The following is a 22,261-nucleotide window of genomic DNA, read 5'->3' as shown; positions in this document are numbered from 1 at the left end:
GTCCCCCTTCTCGGAGCTCCGCATGGGGGACCGCGGTAATTCAGCAGGAGCCAGATGTCAAGTCAAATTCTTCCCTTAATAAATAAAAAAAGAAAAGCCGGGCAGAGTTTAGAATTATCAAGTGATTATGGATTTGTCGTATTGATCGGATAAAAGGAGGAAATGCTGGTTTAGGAAGGGATGGGGGAGATGGTGGGTGGGTGGGTGGTTGGTCATGTTATAAAAAAACACTTTCAGATCCCGTGATTGCCCCAGCATGGCTTTATTGGTCCTGTGGGTGGCCCTTATCCACAGTTCAGCTCAGCAGAGCCCCCAAAGCCCCCTGTGGCTCTTTAATGCATGTGTTCAGACTGGAAAAAGGGGCAACGCGCCTTCAGATATTACACCATTCCAACTAAATAATTGTTCAGTATAGCCTTCTTTTTTCCTCCACAAAAGCCTCCAGCATATTTGTATTCATAGCATTGTTTATTGCCGTGTATCTAGCTCCTCATTGATAAGATATTAGAAGATGTCGAGCTCCTGTATTTTGTTTTACGTAATGGACAGAAACCAATAGAGTCTTTTGCCTTTTTAAACCCGCCGTCATTGTACAAATCGATAATTCCTTACGCTGCCTGCAGAGGGAGCTGCAGCTACACAACGGCATAAAAACCAGCACACCGCCTTGTAGATAAACTGTCCTTTCCATTATTTTTAACAAAACATGAAAGGTCAATAATGGCGTGTCCACCGTGAACCTACTTAAATGAAAGGATAGGCAACTTAATGGGAACTTTGAGATTAAAAAGGGTTTTATTTTGCTTATTCTGAAACCATATAAACCCTATCACACAGCAGACATATGGCGTTTTAGATATCTATCGTAAAAACTTCAGCAGTAAAATGTCTTGCTCATAGTCATGCTTTAAATACTTGCTGTTAGGTGGGTTTATATGTTCATGGAAATGGGGCCATAAACATGAGAACGGTTTAAGGAAAATGCCATCTTTGGAAGTTTTAATTTTCTTTGCCCTGGCTGTACTCAATAATTAAAATAGGCCGTGGCACTCGAAAGCTTTATTTCAAGGCCCGCTCGCAAACAGCCGTAAAACAAGGCTTTCTTTGTTGATATCAATTACCAGGTGACTGTTAATCAATGGTAGTGACGGCGTAATGATTTCTTGTCAGATCTTTGAAGAATGGCGATCCAGTTGATTTTCTCCTTTTCTTTATTCGTTCCTTGTTTTTGTTTTCGGGTTCCGGTTGACATTTCCAGCTCTAGACAAGGACAACGTGAGGCTAACTTGTATTTTGGGTTGATTTCTCCTTCAGTTGTGTCCCTTCTGTTGTTCGGGCAAACTTTGGTTTTAAGTAACAGAGTGGCTTGTTCTCTTAGCCTACAATTTTATACTCCTGCAGGCGTCCACAAAAAAAAGAAAAAAAAAAATCTAACTACTCAAGTTGAGTGCAAGGTTTTGAGTAACTAAACACTTGGCCCAACTTGAGGTGGCAGTTTTGATGTTGGATACCATGTCAGGTCATCATAATCTCACTATAATGGAAACCTTATCAGTGCTGATTTAGCCTTATGCTGCATTCCAGGCAGCTAGTAAATTTACTTCCCACTTCAAAATGATGAGTTTCCACCTAAATAAAGTCGTATATAAACAACACAGCTAATGCTATAGCTGCAGGCTAATGTCATACACAGGTTTCTCCACACAAGTCATAATTCATAACAAAATATAGCAGTTTGTGACCAAAACAAAATTGACTTCACTTATAAAGTGAGTTTTAGCTGAATTATTCAGATATACTTCTCAGGCGGATGCCATAGCTGTAGTTCATCATAATCAACTTGTATCTGAAGTGGGACCACTCTGATCACCCTCGAGCAGTAATTCTGAGTCCAAGCAGAGTTTCACGGCATCAGCCCGACGCAGAGGCTGGAAAGTTCCCTGTTACAAGTACTGTGTCAGTGTTGGGCAAGTTACTTTAAATTGTAATATATTCTATATTAGTAGTTAGAGTTTTAAAAATGTAATATGTTTGTATTACACATGACTGTTTCACCACCGATCAAAAGTCAAAAGTGCAGTCAGAGATTTCCTGGTCCTTCGTCTACCTGTTTTAACAACATGCATATCCCTTCTCACCAGTGTCCAACTTCATTTGGTGCTGCATTTTCAATACAAACCATTTAAATGCACTTGTAACTTGAGTTACTTGAAGTGTAATGATTACATTCCCTTTTTTTTTTTAAAGGCACTGGACGCAAGTTGGTCATTTTATACTCACTACTGCCACCTCAGGTCTTACGCGTAACTGCAGCTTCTATATTAAGCTCATGCATGACGGCATTCAGACCCGAAGTAACAGCTTTTTGAGTGACAGTGCAGGATTTTAGAGGCAGTTGTGGTGAACAGGTCTGGGCTCATTCTACTCTATTCTATTAGGACATTACAGGAACATGGAGGAGGAGAAAAAAACATAATTTTAACATTTTTAAACTCCTTATAGTTCCTTTATATAGACAGACAGACAGACAGACAGACAGACAGACAGACAGACAGACAGACAGACAGACAGACAGACAGACAGACAGATGATACTTTATTGATCTCACAATGTTATATTTCTCAGTTACTGAAAAAAGTTCTATATTTCTGTAATTTGTTACTTTTGTAATACCCAACACTGTGTGTGTTACACTGTAATACAATTATGTCCAACTAAATGGCATATTATTTTTACAGGCTTAATCCAAAAAATAGTATTTTAAATTTCAAGAAACCATCACTCTTGTCAAGTTCAGAGTTTGTCAAGTTTAGATTTATCTCATTCTAATTATATGGACAGGTAATCCATTGTTAACGAATTCAAAGTGCTATTACAAAGCAAAATAACCCGTAGAAGGGTTACACTTAATATAATATTGGATTTCTTTGTTCAAGTCTTTTTATATTGTCTTTGAGATTGCGAGATATGGGGCGAATGCTTTGGGGGGCTATTTACAACTACTTATTTTCTCCCAGCTTGAGCTCCCAGAATCACATAATAAAACTACTTTGGTGACGCAGCTTAAAAAACTACACAGCCATCCTTATCTTCTCACTGTGTATGTGTTCAAAGTTACTAGTGTGTACTTTTTTGTATTTTCGTGCTAAACCTTAACTTGGACTAGCCTCCCGCCCCCCTCCTCCTCCTCCTCTCCACACACTTCCATTATGCGTGCGTCTCCAGAGCAGAAGCATAGTTCTATTTGGAGCTCGGTAAAGCTCTCGGCTAATGCCCCCGGGGAGGCCGCATCATATCTGGCCAGCAGCGATGCAGAGACGTCTAGTGGTGGAGGCTTTGTGGCTTGCCTTTTTACCAACACATCTGGCTCCCAAAGATTAGTGAGCAACTGGACCCCGGGAAAACACACGTCACGTGGACTTGAAGGAACACGGAAAACAACAAGCGCTGTGCCAGGGAAGACGCTATAGGAACTTGAACTAAAAATAGACACAATATGGACCGTATCTGGCAGGTGAATTCAAATAGAATCTTTTCAGCATGGCAGCAGTTTCTGTCGGGCAGTAATAGTGTAAGTGATGAGGAGTATGTATCGGGGTGCTCAAAATGTGGCTCAGCAGTACATCTCCATCTTAAAGGATCAGGACGCTGTTTTTCCATACTGAGATATGTTCTTACCTGAGCTTAGACGAGTTGATGCGTACCTGTCTGGTCTCTGTGCGTGCCCTCAGTCGTGCAAAAAGACCAAGATGTTCTTAGCATTTAGCCTCTCCCAGCATATTCCTATGGACCCAAACGGGGGTAAAGTTAGAAGCTTTTAAACTCTTCCACGGTTTCCCTATTTTAATACTGTCATGTGAGTAGTTACACGATCCCAGCATAGTTACACAAAATTAAACATGTCGGATAAAAAGGGGGACTATATTGTAAGGCTTGGCTAAGCTCAGGTAAGACCATATCTCAGAATGGAAAAATGGTGGCCTGTTCCTTTAAAGCCACCAACCACACCTCTGATGACAACAAGGTCAATAAACACAACAGAATGGTTGAAACGGGTTTGAGAGAGATTTGAAAGAATAAATGTTTGTGGAAAAAGAGATACTTCACTTCATAGGCGGTGTACATGGAATGATGCATGGCAACACGATGCTAACTTCCTATAGGGTAGCAACTGTCTGTGTTTTATTCCTGTGGAGAGTTAGCCATGGCTAAATAAATAAACAAACAAACAAACAGTACATGGCATAAAACATGCAGCTGTTGGATAACTTACAACATATTAAAAACTTTTCTCGGGATGTAAATACTTCACATTTATGTGTTTACTGTATAACTGTGAGTGTTTTAGCCTTGAAGCTAAAGGCTACTGTTAATTTAATGCGAACAAATGGCCAAATGATGCCACAATCTGAACTATTTTTGTATGAAACACACTCTTGAGTCAATTTCTGTTTTTTTTTTTTAAATATTATTCTATTTTTAGTTTATGTTAAAGTCTTATGTTTAAGTTGAGTCTTTACCCTAAACTGCCCAACAGGAAGTTAGCCACAAACATTCTGTGCACAGGGCCTATAGACAGGGAGTCTTTGATACAACTTCGTGCCTTAGTAGCCAAGTTTGGATCAACTCTACTTTCATGTTTATAAAAAGAACGTGTCTTATAGCAGTGGGAAGACAGGACGCAGTGTATTTACCGGCAACATTCCCTACACACTGTTTCAATATGTAGCGCTTTACCATTTACTTCCACAGTGGCTAAGTAACTTTTAATCTTCCTCCAGCATCCACATTTCCTTCTAATGCCTCTCACCACTTTAGCCTCTTAATGCGCGTCTTTGAAAAATGTCTGTCTGACTGGGGCATCCGTTTTTCCCTGCCTCCTTAATGACAAACGCATTTTTATCTGTCCCCTGGTTTCGCCGGCACGACGTTGGTAAATAATACGCTTTAAGATGATGAACAATCCGTCGCCGGACAAGTTACGGCGGCCGCGTAATGAACTGAAGTCATTTGCGTGGCAGTAATTACGCACTGGCCTGATTAAAGATGGCTTCACTGGATAGTATTTGGGTAATTATTCCCTTTTGCTCAATGTGATAAGCTCATAATGTCCAGTCATGGGAGGTATAGGTCTACGCGGGACGGGGATGGGAGAAGTTAATGGCATTCGCAGGCTGGTTGTGGTGAATATCCAGTGGCTTTTCGTCAATCACTCACTTCCCCTTGGCCTCGGTTGCCCCAGTCCACTATCTTTATGTGTATAGTCCCAGCAGGTAGGCGCTAGCAAGGCTAAAGTAATTGCTACTGAAATGGCCCAGTTGCTCTTAGGCCTCATTATATGAATGCTAATGACAACTAGCCTTAGCCTCTCCGCAAACACTCCAACAATGCTAATTAAAGTCAGGGTTTTTTTTCTTTCTTCCCCCTTCCTTCGTCTAATTCCGTGCTCCGTGGTTGACCTAATCTCCTTCCTTATCCGTATTTGCTGTTTGTAATTAACACTTGCTTCTCTCATTGCTCCATTTAGCCGCTCTGCCAGCTTCCCTCACCAGCACTGGGACCGTCCCCTCTACGGCAGTTACATACATACACCGTGCATCCCCCTCAGAGCCGTATCCTCTCATTCTCATTCTAAGCAATGCACCTTTATTTAATGTGTCTTCCGCCACGTTTCCACTGCTGAGATGAGTGAGGGGCTGAGTGCAAAGATAGTGTTCATCGGTAGCACAACATAGCATTAAACATGAGCTGGATTTTAGACTATGCTCTTATCGCAAACAGGTAGTTGGATTACAACAACAACAAGTAACAAACAAATACTTTAGTTTGTGATACAGGTGGAATACTGTGCGTGAAAACGATTTGGATCATAAGATGCTGATGTTTTCCCCAATCTCCGAAGGCATTGAGCGGTTTATTTGTCAACGAAATTGCGTTCAGGCGTTGGGTTAGTCCTGACCAGCATGTTCTTGAAGGTCCTGGAAACCGGAGTACAGCCTTCAGTGCTCCTCTGAAACTCTGCACCGCCTCCTGGGTTTGTCCCTGTTTCAGAGCGTGGTGTCCCGCACTGGTCAGCTCCTCCTTCCCCTTCCTCCTGCGCAGCTCCCTCCACCCCACAACAGCCTTTCACCATCTTCTGGACAGAGCGTTGCAGACGAATATAATCCGTCCTATTCTCCAGTGAACGAACATTTGTGAGAACAGTAGGGATAATGTGATAGAAGATTTGTGGGGCTTAGCTGCAAGTCTTGCTCGGATACCTCCTCGTTTGTAACTTTTTTGGCTCCTGTCGCTCCTCTTGTGACGCCCCAACTGTGCTGCAAGTGTGGGGGGCTCTTGGTGCCTCTTTAGTGTTTCAGAAGAAGACATTTGTAGGTCTCAAATGTCTTTTTTAGGAAGGATTAGACCAGGAAGTATACATCTGCAAAACAATCATAGCATTTGAAAGCTGAAAATTCTCCATTGGTTTTATGGATTTGCAATATGTAGCGGTTTGGATTCTACAATTCCAGTAAGTAAACTGTTGTCCAACATTGAACTAGTATTAAAAAAGAAAAAAAAAAAAACAGACAATGTTTTCTCAGCCCAAACTACTCCCTGTTTCCGTCATACCTTGCACACTACATACTAGCATGGACACAAAGACACGGCCAAGGCACATGGGACTCGGGGAAATGACGATGTTTGCGATCGGTCTGCTCCTTTTTTGAGATTTTCAGGACTCTAAGGTGTAACTCGATCTGGCATGTTACCTGTCAGAGCCGTGACAATGTGCTTGAATACACCTGGCCGCATCTCCCTGTACGAGCGCGGCGGCCATTGCCCTGTTATTGTTGTCGTCGTCGTCGTGTGGTTTATCACCTCCACGGTTCCGTATGGGGGGGTCCGGGCTAAGGGTTACCACGCTGACAATGAAGGATCTTAGCCAGTCGGGCGCGAAATGAGTTGAAGAAGGTAACCGCTGTTCCCTAACCACCCAAAGATGACCTGTTTATAGCCACACACCTGACATTCTGGCACCGCTCTCTTGCGATGGGTCAGGAAGGGATGCGATTACTCAGTGTGGGTTCAAGGCTACACGGTGCAGATAGGTAAGAGGAGATTGCCTGTGTGTGTATGTAATATGTGCACAGAAAGGCCAACGGACAAATTTCCCTACGGTGATCAATACCTTCACCTTAACATTAAAAGCTGTTGAAGTTCTTCCATTTGTTTGATGTTTTTTTCTGCTTGTATGCCAACAAAACACCTCTTCTACCAACTACAGCTCTCTGGATAATGGTGTGAAAATGACGACTGAACAATATGTTTGACAATGATCGATGGGGTTGAGGACTCTTCGGCAACGAATTTAAGTCTCCATTCTTACATTTCACTTCACTTATTTTCTCAATCAACACAATCCAGTTGACGATATTTGAAAAGCTCTTTTTTTTGCCACTTGGAAATACCTTCAATTACTAATGCAGCAGTTCTTTGCTCGTCCAAGCCCTCTGTTGTCAGCTGAACTTGACAAAAAAAAAAAAACTTGAATTTCGTCAAGTGAAGTGAGCGGCCAAGACTGCTATGGGACTAAATTGCCTGTAAAGTTGCTTGGCTCTGTACCTGCTCCCTCCATCAGAGACCAAACACGCATTTAAGGCCCAATTCAGTTCCACACGGTTGCCCTTTAAGATTTGGATCAGTGACGGCTCGGGCTATTTTAACTAAAAACAACATGAGAGGTGGAGGAAAAAAGCTGGAGTGAAGACCAAGGCGGGGAGGACGGTGCCAGCGGAGAGGAGCCATAGGGTCCGCAGAGGGGGCAGCGTACAGCGCAAGGGGGACAGGCAGAAGAAAGCAGCACGAATGGGCAGCGAGAGGTGGCTCCCGGTTTATCACCCGCAACAGGCTTGGCATTGCCCTCCTGCGCTCAAGGGAAAGCCCCATGCTACTGTTTTTAATGATTGTAAACGGGGACAGTTGGTGGTGGTGATGGAGGAGAGGGGGGGTACTTTTAGCACTGCTTCGGAAGGTGCCAGAAAAGAAGAAAAAAAAACACACACAAAAAAACACAGGGGCTTCCGCGAGCCATGCAGACGCTGGCAGCCATCTTGGCACGGGCCCAACAGAGAAGACCAGGAGCTGTTTGTTTGACAAGGCCCGGAGATGGAGCTCATGCTAAGAGGAGAGAGGCTTTGTAGTGACGGCCAGCTACGCCGGGGCACAGGCGGCGTGGCTCTCATGCATATGGAGGAAACATGAATCGCATTTGTTACACATTTGATGAACAAACCGGCTCACTACGGGGATATTAGGCCCTCAGCATCGGTGTCCAGTTAGCGTTTACACATTTTAGCATGCCCCGACTTTTGTGTTATTTTACAATCAACCTAATATGCATACACAACACTGAAATGCTTTGTTTTAGGCTTTTTTTTTTCTTTCTTTCTTTGAAGCACCCCCAACACACGTGCTGGAGACAGGCCAGGTCCCCCAGTCCAAAACCATGGCCCCCACAAGTGCATCAAAACATAGCGATAATTGCCAATAAGCATTGATTTCAGACAAATAGACTAAAATTGGATTGTTTTCTACATGGTTGCTCCTTTTGCAATCACATTTTTTTTTTTACAATTTAAGAAGCTCAAATCATGTAAATGAGATGTTGGATGACCTGACCCTCTTGATGGCCAACTTGTTGCTAATGAGGATGCACATTAGGTCATCATCCTGTTCAATCACTTGCTATTTTCTGGAAAGAACATAGAACAGTATTAAAAGCATCACTGTGCAACGCGGTCAGTGTGGTCATCCTCTCACGTCATCGTTTCTAACAATTGTTTCAAGGCCCCAGACTCCTCTCATCTCTGGAATCAAAGTGACATTTGGAGCCCGCTCCTTTCAAACTTGCCCTCTCTCCCTCTCTCTCTCTCGGTGGCACTGGGGTTTTTGACAGGCGACACATTTAAGCCGCATTGTCAGGCTGGAATTATACTGTCTGTGAAGCCCGCTAACTAGACCAGGGATACAGAGAGAACATGAACAAGCGCACACACACCCCTCCGGAGCTGGAGATCTTCGGGAGGTAGCGTTTGAAATTAAGTGGATGAAGTGAAAGGGCGTGTTTGACTGTATCCAATCTTCTTAGCAATTTGATATTTCTAATGCAGAATGCGTTAGCGCGGCTTTAGTGGTAATGCAAGCCCAATTCTAAACCCCGTGAAATGTATTATTATTATTATGAATTTGAAGTACATTTTTTATAATTTCATGCGTATAACTCTAGATTTGAGATTTTCAAACAAATCGTCGGGGAGGTCCAAAATGTCGCCAACTGTGTCGTGTTTTCCGACCATTTTTACAGCAGCGTCCCATTTCGTATGTTAATGGCGACTGTGTTTAAACGGAACAAATTCTGATGACCTGTCTCTCTTACGTAATTACTTTCTCACAGCTCATGCTCTGTCGGCAGTGGAGTAGTCATCTTGCACTTGCTACTTAGCACGGCTCTATGTAAATGAGCCAGAACATGACATCACAGTAAGGAAAAGGTCGCGGAGCCTCCAGCATCACGTCAGCTGATACTGAGACGCGCCTTGGCACTGGGGGCCGTGTTTTGCCAGCGTGTTGGCCATGATCTTTTGCAACGTGACACTTGTAGTGCACCTATACCCCTTGACCTCGATTTTTTTCCTTTTCCATCACCGACAGACATCTGACTCCTCAAAATTGCTCACTGATGTGGGAGGCGCATCTCGGATAATGTCAGGAGATTTTCCCCCAAATCCTTACATTCTTTAAATTGGCATTGTTAGTGTCGTAGCGCAGTGGTTACCAACTTAAAGGTCGGGACCCCAAAGTGGGTCACAGAAACATTTTCAATGCGTTGCTCGCCATTTCCAGTTTGTTAGCATGACTGGAGCTGAGTTGTTTTGCTTGTTGTTTCAGCTCGAGGCTTATTTAGGCTAATGCTTAATTCAACAATAATCTGTGGGGGAAAGTATTGTACATTATGTATAACAGATGTAACTCTTATTTGGGTCGCAGCCTGTCATCTTAGGGTGATGGTGGGTCTCGACGCGATACCAGTTGAGAATCACTGTTGTAGAGTGGCTGCAGAAGCCCCTTCAACATTTATCCAAGCTTGGGACTGGCACCACTGCATAACTTATTGGATATTTTGACCTGGGTATTCCTAACCTAGCCACTTCCCTTTGTGTTCTTACCAAGCCAGAATGAAAAAAAGGCTGATTCAGCAAGATCGTCTTACAAATGACTGCGCTAATCCCCGTATCTCATGTACCCACGTGATGTATTTATTATTTGTAATATGCAACACTTGTTACGCTGGACCGTCTTTGACCTACTGTTGAATCATCCCTTTCCACTGAAATCACGCGGCACATACTGAGGGCTAGCCTTCATGGAAGATTCTTACGCAGTACTCTCAGTCCCCCGTCTACCCATGACGAATGCACTCCCTGGGCCGAACTTGCAACTACTACGGAACTGACAACTCGTGACACAGGCCGCCCAGGGAGCCAAATGTAGACATAGCCCGAGCAGATAGGGGCTCGCAGAGAGAGAGAGAGAGAGAGAGAGATGGGGTGGGGGCTGTCTACAGCAGTGATTGGCATACTTCTGTCGCCGTGGAAACGTATCTTGTGACTCCGAATGCTTGTTCTCGTGCCAAAGCGCTCTAGAGCCATGACCCTGCAGCATTCCAGCGGAGGAATAAGGTGAACTACGACCCAAATACAAAAACTGTGGATATTGAACATCTCGTCTTCATTTTTTAACTTAAGTAGTCATTTCCTTGGACATAAGGAAGAAGAAGAAGAAGAAGAAGAAGAAGAAGAAGAAGAAGAAGAAGAAGAAGAAGAAGAAGAAGAAGAAGAAGAAGAAGAAGAAGAAGAAGAAGAAGAAGAAGAAGAAGAAGAAGAAGAAGAAGAAGAAGAAGAAGAAGAAGAAGATCTAATAAACTATACCTGGGCTAGCTTTTTATTCATGCACTTTTACTTTTTTTTACTTAAGTGTTCTAACTTGATCTGTGTTAGTTAACCGGACAGAACTGTGATGAGGCTAGTGTTTCAGTCAGCTGGATATAGGGGCTTAGGCATAGGGGACATTTGTGCTGGTGGCAAAGCTTGGGAAAGAAGTTCCATGAGAGATAAAGTGTGACGGTGGCGGGTGATGCAGCAGCCGGAAGTTTCCATTGATAAATGACTCTGTTGGCGTAAAGCACTTGTTAATGTTCAATGGTAAAAAGTGCATGGCTGTAAAAGTGTTACTCACGGCCTTATTTCATTAATTTGCTTTTCGACGAGGAATGAAGGCAAACCTTATACTGTAGGTTTGGCCACTCATTAAGGACATTAGACTCCTTTCAAGGCACTCTGTCATGCAATGCGGGGAGACAATGCATGGCTTCTTTGTACAGACAGATTGTTCTAGCCTCCTAATACAGGCAGTGGATGGAGTTTCAAGTCCCATGACTGGGCTGCCAGTGTGGAATTAGAACCACTGCAAACTCTATACTCTTTCCTACCCTCCTCCCACTCTCTCTCCCTCTCTCTCTCTCTCTCTCTCTCTCTCTCTCTCTCTCTCTCTCTCTCTCTCACAGTTGGTTTTTGGAGGGGGGGTATCATGTCGGCATGCAGAACCGGACCGCTCTACCCCCCTCCTCCGTGCACACGCACACACACACATGCACTCTTATGCAGGCAGATGTCAGGCTGGTCTGCTGTCTAATGATATGACCTACTGTGCCCCTGCAAAACGAGACCATGAATGGGCTGGAAAAGTGGGGCCCTGCACAAGTGTCTTCAGAGCATGACGTATTGTGGACTGAGGGAACGGACATCAAGCTCAGAGGATTAACCACAAGTCAGGCCTCTGCGTCTGAGGAAGGAAGTGTATTTGTGTGTTTTATACTATTGTATCTTATAAGTTTCACTTTTCATTTAAACATTTAATCACAGTTAAAATATAATGTTTTTGCTCACAATCCTTTATCAAATATCATGCAAAATTGGAAATGGCATTGGTGACAGTATCTCTTTGGGGCTACAGTGTGCTGCAGTTGTAGTTGTTGGTTCACAGATCACAGTGAAACTGAGACTAGACCAGTTCAATCAAGTGTGAGCTCTCAGAACAATCATTCAGGAGGAGTCCGTCTCTGACATTTATAAGGTAAAGTTGAGTAATTCTGTTATCTTGATGAAAGGTTCCCGTTTATCACAAGTTTTGTACAACATAAAGTGTCTGGGTTCAGACAGGCTCAAACTCTCATGAGACAAACTGAGGCCAAATTGAAAAGGCAGTGAACTCATTCATCGACATTGACACACAGTGCACTCCATTGTTTTATAGCAAAAGTTGGGAGTGTTTTGTGCGTCAGAGCTGCGCAGGCTGCACCGCCAGTGCCCGGGTTCTGCCCTTGCCCTTGGTGGACGTGTGTTTAAGACAGGCAGGCAGCTGCTGGCGCCGGCTGGAGGAGATGCTTTAGAGGCAGGGGTCCATCCCGTAAATGGAGCCGTGTGGTTCTGATGGATCAGCACATCAGTTCCCCTCCTGCAGGGTCAAACAAATGGAGTGAGTATCACTCATGATGAAGGGAGAGACTGAGGAGAAAACCTCTATCAGAAGTCATCAGTCACTTTTAGAGAAAGTTATACCTCCAAACTGTTTTAAAGTGGATCAGGCCAGACAACTTCTCCAATGAAACAATGTCAAACTCATTGTTACGGTCCATTCGTGCTGAAACAGCCTGGTAACCCCCAAAGAACCGCTGTCCACAGTGCAGAGTGGCTTTTTCTTTAAAGTGTAAAATCTGTGAAGACGGAAGTCATTGGTGCAGACTTTTCATGGAACAAAATGAAAGGCTAAGTAACCAGGATTTTACCGTGCTGTCACTTGTGATGTTGATGTTGTATGACACATTGATCACATCGGAAAGTCAATGGACCTGCTCAACTCCGGCGGAAGCGACAGTGCTAGTTTAAGGGATGTTATACTTACTGTTTTTTCTCCGAACTTGCAAGTCTCAGAGCCATAAGACGCATTTACTTGTCAATGATTGTTGCCTGGATTAGAACAGTGAATCATTGGTTCCACTGAACTTTGGATAGCACTAGAAAGAGCTCGGAAAATTGTGTTTTTGACAGTCTACTCTACACGTGATAGTTACGACACTGAATTTAACCAACCAGTATGCTAGTGTGACCAAGATCAGAATGAGACAAGATATCAGCTGAAGCATTAGTATAACATGTCTCATCTAAAACTGTAACCTATACTGGATCGAGATTTGGTAGTGTTGCTATTACAGAGAAAAGCCTAGGTGTTTTACTTTTCTGATAAGCCTCCTTGTATGTATGACTCCTCCTTGACAGTCCCCCCTGAAGAGAACTCATCATCCCCTTCCCCTCTGCCGTACAGCTCCATCTATCCATCCATACTCTCCGCTAACTACCCTGTTATTCATGTTGCATCACAGACCTCTTGTCTATATAGATCAGCCTGCCCATCTTTGAAACATATCTCTTAGCTAAAGCTGCCTCTTCATCGCGCTCTTTTGACGCTCCCTTACTAACCGTATTGATTTGGATTATTTTCAGCCACACGGGCGTTGCTTTTTCCCCCCTTCTTTTTTTCTTATAAAAACCATGACAGAAATGGATCTATGGTAATCACATTGCATCAGTGTCATTGCGCTCTGTCTATTACTATACCCTATGCTTGGAGACAACAGCGCTCTCTCTCGCTCTCTCTCCCATCTCTGTTCGGTCATACCTTAATTGTGCTGTTAGGAAAGCAAAATCTAATTCTGAAAAAAAAAAAAAAAAAAAAAGCTTCGACATGGGTTCAGCTATCTTTCGTCCAATTCTCCCCCTCTCCCATAGCTACACACACAAAGTTGGCTCGACAGTAGCTCCTGGAACGCGGTCTGGGCCTATGGCTGGAGGAGGGAGATATGGGGCTAGTCTAGGCTCCTACCAATGCTTTATCTGGGCCAGGGCGAAACATCAATAACAGAAACCCCAATGCACACTACCGCGTCTTCCCTCCGCCGTTCAGTCACCAAACACCTCCCGATCCCTTCCAGCTCCTCCACACTTTTAATCTTTGGAAACAAAACAAAAAAAACGGCCGTGTGCCCTGAAGAGAAACTGCATCAAGCCGAGGAAGTGATAAAGCTGTGTATTAGTGACTCAGGGGTGAAAGACGGTTTTTTACTTTTCAATGGGGCTTTTATTGGTGGACTTCGTCGGACTGATATTCACAGAATGCAACCGCTGTCTCTTCCTGCGGACAAAGAGATTAAAAGACAATTTTGTATAGTCCAATATGCACCAAACATTAAAGCAATGAAACAAAACAGTAAACAAGACAATGTAAAGTTCAGGAAAATTAAGTATCCAGGCAAACATAATGTCCAAATAATCAGCAGCAGATGGTCATGAACCACATGAGTGTGTCCCGTCCTTAGACTCTCCAGCACTGCAAAGAAAACCTCAAAAACCCAGTGGGAGAAAAAGAAACCTCTGGGCTATAGAGACCCAGGTCCGAAGGGAGCCTCTCAGCAGACGGGCCAAGATCACAGAACGTCCAGTCCTTAGAGATACAGACGACATCTCGGGATCACCCATATATGGTCATGTTTGAAAACAGCTAAGGAGGAAAACAATTCTGACACAAATCTAAACTTTCTTTATTAAAAAACTACTTTAACAAATGCTGAATTATGATTATAGCTTAATACTAAATAAAGATACAAGCGGAGCAAACAGCCCATAAATAGCCTACATAAATAACGGAATCGCGCTAATGCTAACGGCTAGCTAGTGCAAGCTACGACTGCCGTTTTTTTTCACTTCTACTGAATAATCTGCTGTGAGAAAATATCCGCATGGGCCCGATTTACACTTGACTTTATTTATGTGTGATAAATGAGTTCATATTCCACCAGAAAATGGCTGAAAAGAGTAGAAATTGTGCTCCCCATAAGACTCTATTTTCCCCTCGGCGAAGCCACACCCCCTTTTGTGACGCAATGCCATCTGGATCTGTTGGAGCTTCAGTTCTTCTTGTCCAATCCCAGTAGGCGGGGTTCCTCCGTTCATCTGTTCCTCCTTGGACACCAACGACCCACCATCTGAAACGGGGCACTCCCAAGGGGGAGTGGGACGGGGGACACCTTGTGAATAGTAATGAACAGACTTCATAATAAGATCAAGTCTGCAGTAAGAAGAACTAGAGGATGGTGCTAAGTGTACAGTATTTCCCACTGCAGTGTTCCTCCTAAAGCAGTAATCCATAGTTGAAACAATCATAGAAATAGTGTTGTTTCCTATGTACTATATAAATATACAGCTTTAACAAATACAACAACAATTTGCACACATTTTTACACACTGAACAACAAGTACAATTGCAGGACACATTAACATTTCAGTTTGGAGTTTGGTCAGTTTCAAATTCTAGTCATATTTCAGACACCCAAAAAATGCCCCTTATAAAAATCTGATGGCTCAAGCTGTTTTTCTTCTCCACCCACTGGCACTTAAGGGCACCAGGTCTCGCTGTAACTCCCTTGAATCAACAGAGCAGACAAAATGGCCGCCCTAATCAACATTCCATTATTGCTATTTGCATATTTGATCCAGGATTTGTTCAATGGATTATACATATTACCTGCATGATGTTTAATTGCCTTTTTAATAGACTCTGTGATTAAACAAGGAAGTTGGGGCTAAGACGGGTGGAGGAAAAGTGAAAAAAAAAAAAAAAAAAATCTCATTACAACAAGTTGCTCACATCCTGCGGAAATGCATCAGAAGGCGGTGGTTTGAAATACAGCGCAGATCCGGGCGGCGATAGGGGCGGCGTCGGCTGCTCAAAATTCATTCATTTGCCTGGTAGTATTTGTTTAAGAAGATTGGAGAGGAGGCAGCGTGTTCCTTTTATATCTTATCATGTTTTGACAGATGAGGCAGGTGACGCACTGGGTTACACACACACACACACACACACACACACTCGCGCACACACACACACACACACGTGGAGAACTGTTGCATTGTGACGGTGAGGATCAAAAGAAAAAGTTCAGAAGCCGATGCCAAGTTTTAAACGGGCTTTTTTTTTAGTAAATACATATACAGTTCAGAGATCAGAGTCAGTTCAAAGAATATGTTTTTTAATAGTACGCTCGTGTGAGGGTTTTTTTTGGAAAGAGGGTTTGTGAGATGATCCTGGATACATTTATTTGACTCAGCCGTTGTTGAGCCAAGACATTTCCATCCAAGAGCTCGAGGGCGGGGCCTGGGGTGGCACTTTCCACCCTTTGGAATTTGACAGGCCACCCCATCAAGGATATCTGAAAACATGAAACTGCAAATTGTAATAAGTGGGCACCTTTAACATTTAGCACTCTCCCTCCCCCCTGTCCTCAAGTGGCCACCCCTGCATAATCTGTAGTAGTCATGGGAAACGAGTTTTAGTCATCGGATAATCATGTACATTCGTGGTCACATTAGCGCTTGTAATCTTGATGGATTTCGCCTGTTCTGGAAACTTCTCATCGGCAACTACAACTCCGTCATTAAGTTTCGTGAAGAAATCAATGCTTTACAGCCACGGCTTGAGCCATAGACCGAACCCACACCAACAGCTACAATTTCAAAGTGTCCTGAGAGCTCGGGATCATTCGAGGTTTTGTGTACTGTACAGCCATCATTAATCTTGCCCGCTATGCATTCTTTAGATGCGTACATTCAGTCGTCTCTCCGGTTACCCGCTCGCTTGTGTACGGGGCGTATTCTGAGATTGAATGGCACACAATGGCTGGTTGTCGATTGTGCCGGCTTCCATTCAAACCTGAGGTCAAATCTCCTACCGTTAGCAGCCAGTCACCTGTTCTCATTAATAAGGAAATTAATGTTGCATTCTGTTTCAATTAACCTTCGCCATCTACAGGAGCGGGACCGGGGAGGGGAGGCCCAGGCACCCGCGGAGGTCAATGTAATTGAATCAAAGGTACAGCAATGACAAGGCCGTGGGGTTGTTGCCGGGGTGTTGGGGGTGACTGTTGGTACCCCATCGTTAGGACCGAGGTTGAGGCATGTCAGAGTGCCTGTAGTTGCATGTCAAAGTGATGACAGTCCGTTTTACAGAGCTACAGCTAAATGGTATGTACGTGTTTGCCATTTTCATGTTCAAATGTCAGTTTAGTCAATAATGAGAGAATTTAGTAAGTCTGAATTTTAAGACCGAAGATACCAACTTATTCTACACTGACTTGCATTACCTTTTAAATGGTATCTTTAGCATTGCATGAGTGTTCAAACTTTCTGACAGTCTTCTTTTCGGTAATTCTTTATAATAAAGGTACATGAATTCATCAATGAATTAATTGATTATGAATTCATATGAGCTAACGATGCTTCATGATGAAATACTCATGGATTAACACGGTTAATTCAGGCGATGAACTAATTAATGATAAGGATTAATTTATCATGATTCTTGTGTGGAAGAAAGGACCACACTTTACAACTAAAAATGATCTCATGTTTAGTTCATCATGACGTCTTTATGACTGTGCCCCTTAAACTGAAGCGCCCACATGTGCACACTGTCGTTGTGTCCCTGGACAACACACTTCACCCACCTTGCCTGTGAGAATGCAGTGTAAGAGTGAACGTGTGGTGGGGGTCGGAAGGGCTGATGGTGCAAATTGGCAGCCTCGCTTCTGTCAGTCTACCCCAGGGCAGCTGTAGCTACAACAGTAGTTTACTACCACTGAGTACCATCAATTATTATTATTATTATCATGTTTGTTGAACACGCAGCTTTAAGCCTATAATCATGTTGACAGGTATCTATAAACTTTAAATAAATGAATAAAAAAGTCTTGAATGCTGATTAAAGCTCTTATGTGTGTATTGCTCTCTTAAAAAAACAAGTTCTGTATGTATTAGGTTATCAAAGCTGGAACGCTTGATCATGATGAATTAATTATTATCATTAATGAGTTCATTGCCTGAATTAATGGTGTGAATTCATGAGTATTTCATCATGACCTCTTATTATAAAGCATTATTTTCTGCAGCATTGCATTATCATTTCACCTCACCTCGTCACACTACATGACAGGTAAAATTGTCCTGTTAATGGCTTAGTTAGATTACATTATCACATAGGGGAAAAATAGGTTCTTCATATGCCCTATCAACCTTTAAGACAAAACCTGAAAGCACAATAACAAAACAGACTGCTAGAAGACTGAATATACTTGGTATATACTTGGTGGTCAATACAACACACACAAGAATGATTTGCTTCATGCTTTATGTACTGCGCTGTACCGTTTGCTGGCTGTTCTATTCCTCTTGTTGTTGTTGCTGTCCCTATGTTTTTGTCCCCCCCCCCTCTCTCTTTTCATATGATGCCTGTCTGCTCCTCGAATGCGCTGCTGAGCTTTGGCCAACAGTAAAACACACCTGGGTGTGTCCGGCCCTCTGATGAATGACCCTGCGGCCGTGCGCTGATCGATCTTCTCCGGTGTGTGCGTACATGCTCCTACCTGAACATGTCGGGAGGGAGAGTGGGGAAGGGAGAGAGAGAGAGAGAGAGAGAGAGGGAGAGAGAGGGAGAGGGGGAGAGAAAGGGGGGACTTTCTGCTGAGCTGGAAATCCCATTAAATCCCCTCTAACACACACACACATGCAATAACACTGTGTAGGAGTTAACACACATTCACAAACATGACACCAAGTTGGGCTCATGATATGAATGTGAAGATGCAATAGTTTGATAATATATAAACACATTAAACTGCAATTTTAATGTGCTATTATCAACACATTACTACTACTTAGATATTTCCACAAACAAAGGCCCTGCCTGCAGCACAGGAATCAAACCTGTGACTTTCAGGCCCTTCCCACAATTGTGCAGCCCTTTCGCTCTCGCTATCTACGTCTTCACTCATAGATAGCTCATGCAGCGTCGGCCCCACACCGCACACAGATGAGGCGTTTGTTGTACCAGACCGGCCATAACTCACCGCCGCTGTACCGGACCAACTGGAGCGCTGCAAAGCCTCTCTGCCTCCTCCCCCCCGGCACCGACAGAAAGCACTCATATCACGGCGGTTTTTGTCAAGAACATGTCAGGGAGGGCTGTACTGGAACTAGTCAGGCGGCACCATGCCTGCGTTTGTTTGTATGTTGTGGTTTGGTGAAATGGATGCTGTCATCTCCGCAGGTGATCAACGGGTCCTATTGGCTTTCTCTCCGTAGCGCCATGTGGGTTCTGGGTGTGTTGTGCAAGCTGCCATCCTGTCAACCATATGTCTGTGGATGGAGGGCTTGATAATGTATATTTCGATTCCAAAAATGCACTGGCAGAGGATGGATCTTATATTTGAACATGGCAATAGTTGTGAAATGGCATTAGAGAACATGCAACAAAGTGAATGGCTTTAAAACGGTCTCTAAATGGACAGAGCGGGTGTTGCCATTACACAAATGGTTATGGCAGAAATCACATGATGCTAATGGCAAGCTGACGTGCTAAATTGAGAAATAAAGACTGGGACTTAATGTTATGAAATGAACATTATGGCTTAGGTTAACTTTGTACAAAATTATAAACAATACAAATAAAATAAACACAGTTAACACACAATATGAATGAATGTTCAGGGATGTAATTGTGGCACATACTGAAAGTATCGGTATCACTTTAGATTAAGGTGTGCTCATTAAAGGAACAGGCCACCGTTTTTACATACTGACATATGTTCTTACCTGAGCTTAGACGAGTTGATGCGTACCTGTCTGGTCTTTGTGCTAGCCCTCAGTCACGGAAAACGACCAAAGATGTTGTTAGCATTTGGCCTCTCCCAGTGTACTCCTATGGCTCCTAACAGAGTGAAGTTAGAAGCAACCAAGCTCTTCCACGGGCTCGCACAAAGACCAGACAGGTACGTATCAACTCGTCTAAGCTCAGGTTAGAACATATCTCAGTATGGAAAAACGGTGGCCTGTTCCTTTAAGTATTAATAAGCATTAGTAAGGGCGGCATGGTAGCGCAGCGGTTAGTGCTCTCGCTTCACAGCTAGTAGGTCCGGGTTCGATTCCCACCTGCACGGGGCCTTTCTGTGTGGAGTTTGCATGTTCTCCCCGTGTCTGCGTAGGTTTCCCCTACCACTAAAAACATGCACTATAGGCCAGGATGAATGATGTGTGTGAGGGAATGTATGGTGGTGGTCAGAGGGTTCTGTCAGTCTCCCCCAGGGGAAACTGAAGCTACAAACGTAGTTTACCACCACTGAGTATGGAGTGAATGTACAATTGTCTCATGTAAAGCGCTTTGTGACCATGTCTGTGAAAGGCGCTATATAAATAAAGATCTGCTTCTTCTTCCTCTTCTTCTAATCATTTTAGGGTTAGAGTAAGGGTTAGGTTAAGGATGTTAACCTAACTATACTAACCTTTACTTTTATCTGTTAACAGATAACAGTATAATAAGCAGTGTGTTAATACTTTACAAGCATATTATTAATGCTTATTAATAACTTATTAATACTTAACAAGCACACCGTAATAAAAAGTGTTACCAAAGTATCTGAAGATCACACTTATTTTGACTTACAGTATCTTAAGAGAGAGTCAGAATTTGGCATCTGGCTTTGTTCGACAGGTCAGTTATGCAGTTAACCTTTCAGTATACAGTATGTACTAGTATAGTTATGCAGCAAAATATTTGCTATTGAGGTTATTGTGCTGTGTGGTTTTGTTCAGTCAAAAAGCACATTTGGTCACTTGTAGCTGTAGCCTGCAGCCTCCTGCTGAAGAAAGTTCCATTTGGTGGCGTCTTGCGTAGGCATGTAAGCAACCTGTTACCAGGCTTATGCAGGAACGATATCAAAATACTTTCTGTCGTGCTGTTTTCCTCTTTGCACTACATCCCTTCTCTCCACCTGTGTGCCCCTGGCTCACACCTCCACTCCACCTGATTCTCTCCATCCCGCTCTCTTTTTGTCAAGGGCGTTTCATTTGCCATATCTCCACTGCACCCACCCACCGACCCACCTCCCAGTGCTCCGTCCAGAGGAGGTGGGGTTGGAGAGGGTCTAGCGTGACATTCTATCTCTGACACATCGTACATGTTATGCACCGATGATGCCAGTGCCACTGATGGATCAACCACAGTGTGTGTCATCTGGCTGGAGGAAAGAGAGGGAGACACAGTGGGGGAGTTGATGTAGATATGTGTTGTTGTTATTATTATTAGGATTATTATTGCTATCAGGAAAAATGTTTTACTTCATTATTACCTCTATACGTACATAAAAATATAGATCAGCTACATGCATCAGCAGAAGCAATCTCAGTCTGTCCTTCTCCACCACCAATATCACTTTTTACTTTGGACCATCTAAATATTGACATGTTGCAGTTTAGTTGAAAAGAAAGAAGGTTTAACACCTACATTTCCAGATATACTCTACTTCCCATACTGTCTACACACGTTGGAGTGGCCTGCATATTGTGTGCACATTTTGAGCACATATTTGAACAGAACAACCCAATTATTAATGTATATCCGTGCATCCCCAGGCCTAGATATGTCCAGTCCATGTAGCTCATGCCATACATAATGCACACATTGAAAAAGTAGCCCATGTTTACCGCAGTGTTGGCCAATCGGCGTGGGCGCATTTCTGATCTCCTGATCCACTGGCAGGTCATAGCAGCACTTAAATGCCCGATAGTCAAAGCAATCCTATCAGTTACATCACGCAAGGATAAGGCTCACCCTTCCTCACCCCTCACCCCCTCCCTCACCCCTCTCCCTTCGCTGCCCAGCTGTGCGTAGCCTGCAATCTTGCACTCCTTGAAAACAGTATACAACAATTTGAGCTTGCAGATCTAGTAAGTCCAGCCTAATATAAGAATCACCATTTGCTGACAGAACAGCCTAAATTAGCTTGGTGGTGCTTCAACTGCAAGAACAAAAAAAGCATTAGGTCCAACAGTGTGTTCACAATTCTCAGAAAAGTAGCAGCCAGGCTTAACTTTCTGGCAACACTTTGATATTACATGCACGGTATAGCGCTGTGATCAAGAAACCAGCTTTAATTGCTTCCCATTCTGCTCAACCTTGCTCATAAAAGTGTCCAAAGACTCCGGATGCTGCTACTGTATATCCAAACATCGCACGTCCAAGTTCAGTGTGGTCTGATGAAGAGGTTTGATGATGATTC

General features: G+C 43.4%; 1 protein-coding gene across 3 annotated transcripts in view; it reads left to right on the top strand.

The window, feature by feature from the left end:
* Window positions 1-22,261, top strand: part of ppargc1a (peroxisome proliferator-activated receptor gamma, coactivator 1 alpha) — a 308,069-nt gene that overhangs the window by 155,999 nt on the left and 129,809 nt on the right. The gene's annotated exons all lie outside the window — the stretch shown is intronic.

This window comes from Gobius niger, assembly GCF_951799975.1.
Source record: "Gobius niger genome assembly, chromosome: 21".
NCBI classification, from domain to species: domain Eukaryota; kingdom Metazoa; phylum Chordata; class Actinopteri; order Gobiiformes; family Gobiidae; genus Gobius; species Gobius niger.
The sequence above is the reverse complement of the archived record's forward strand: the minus strand, read 5'-3'. Positions and strand labels throughout refer to the sequence as shown.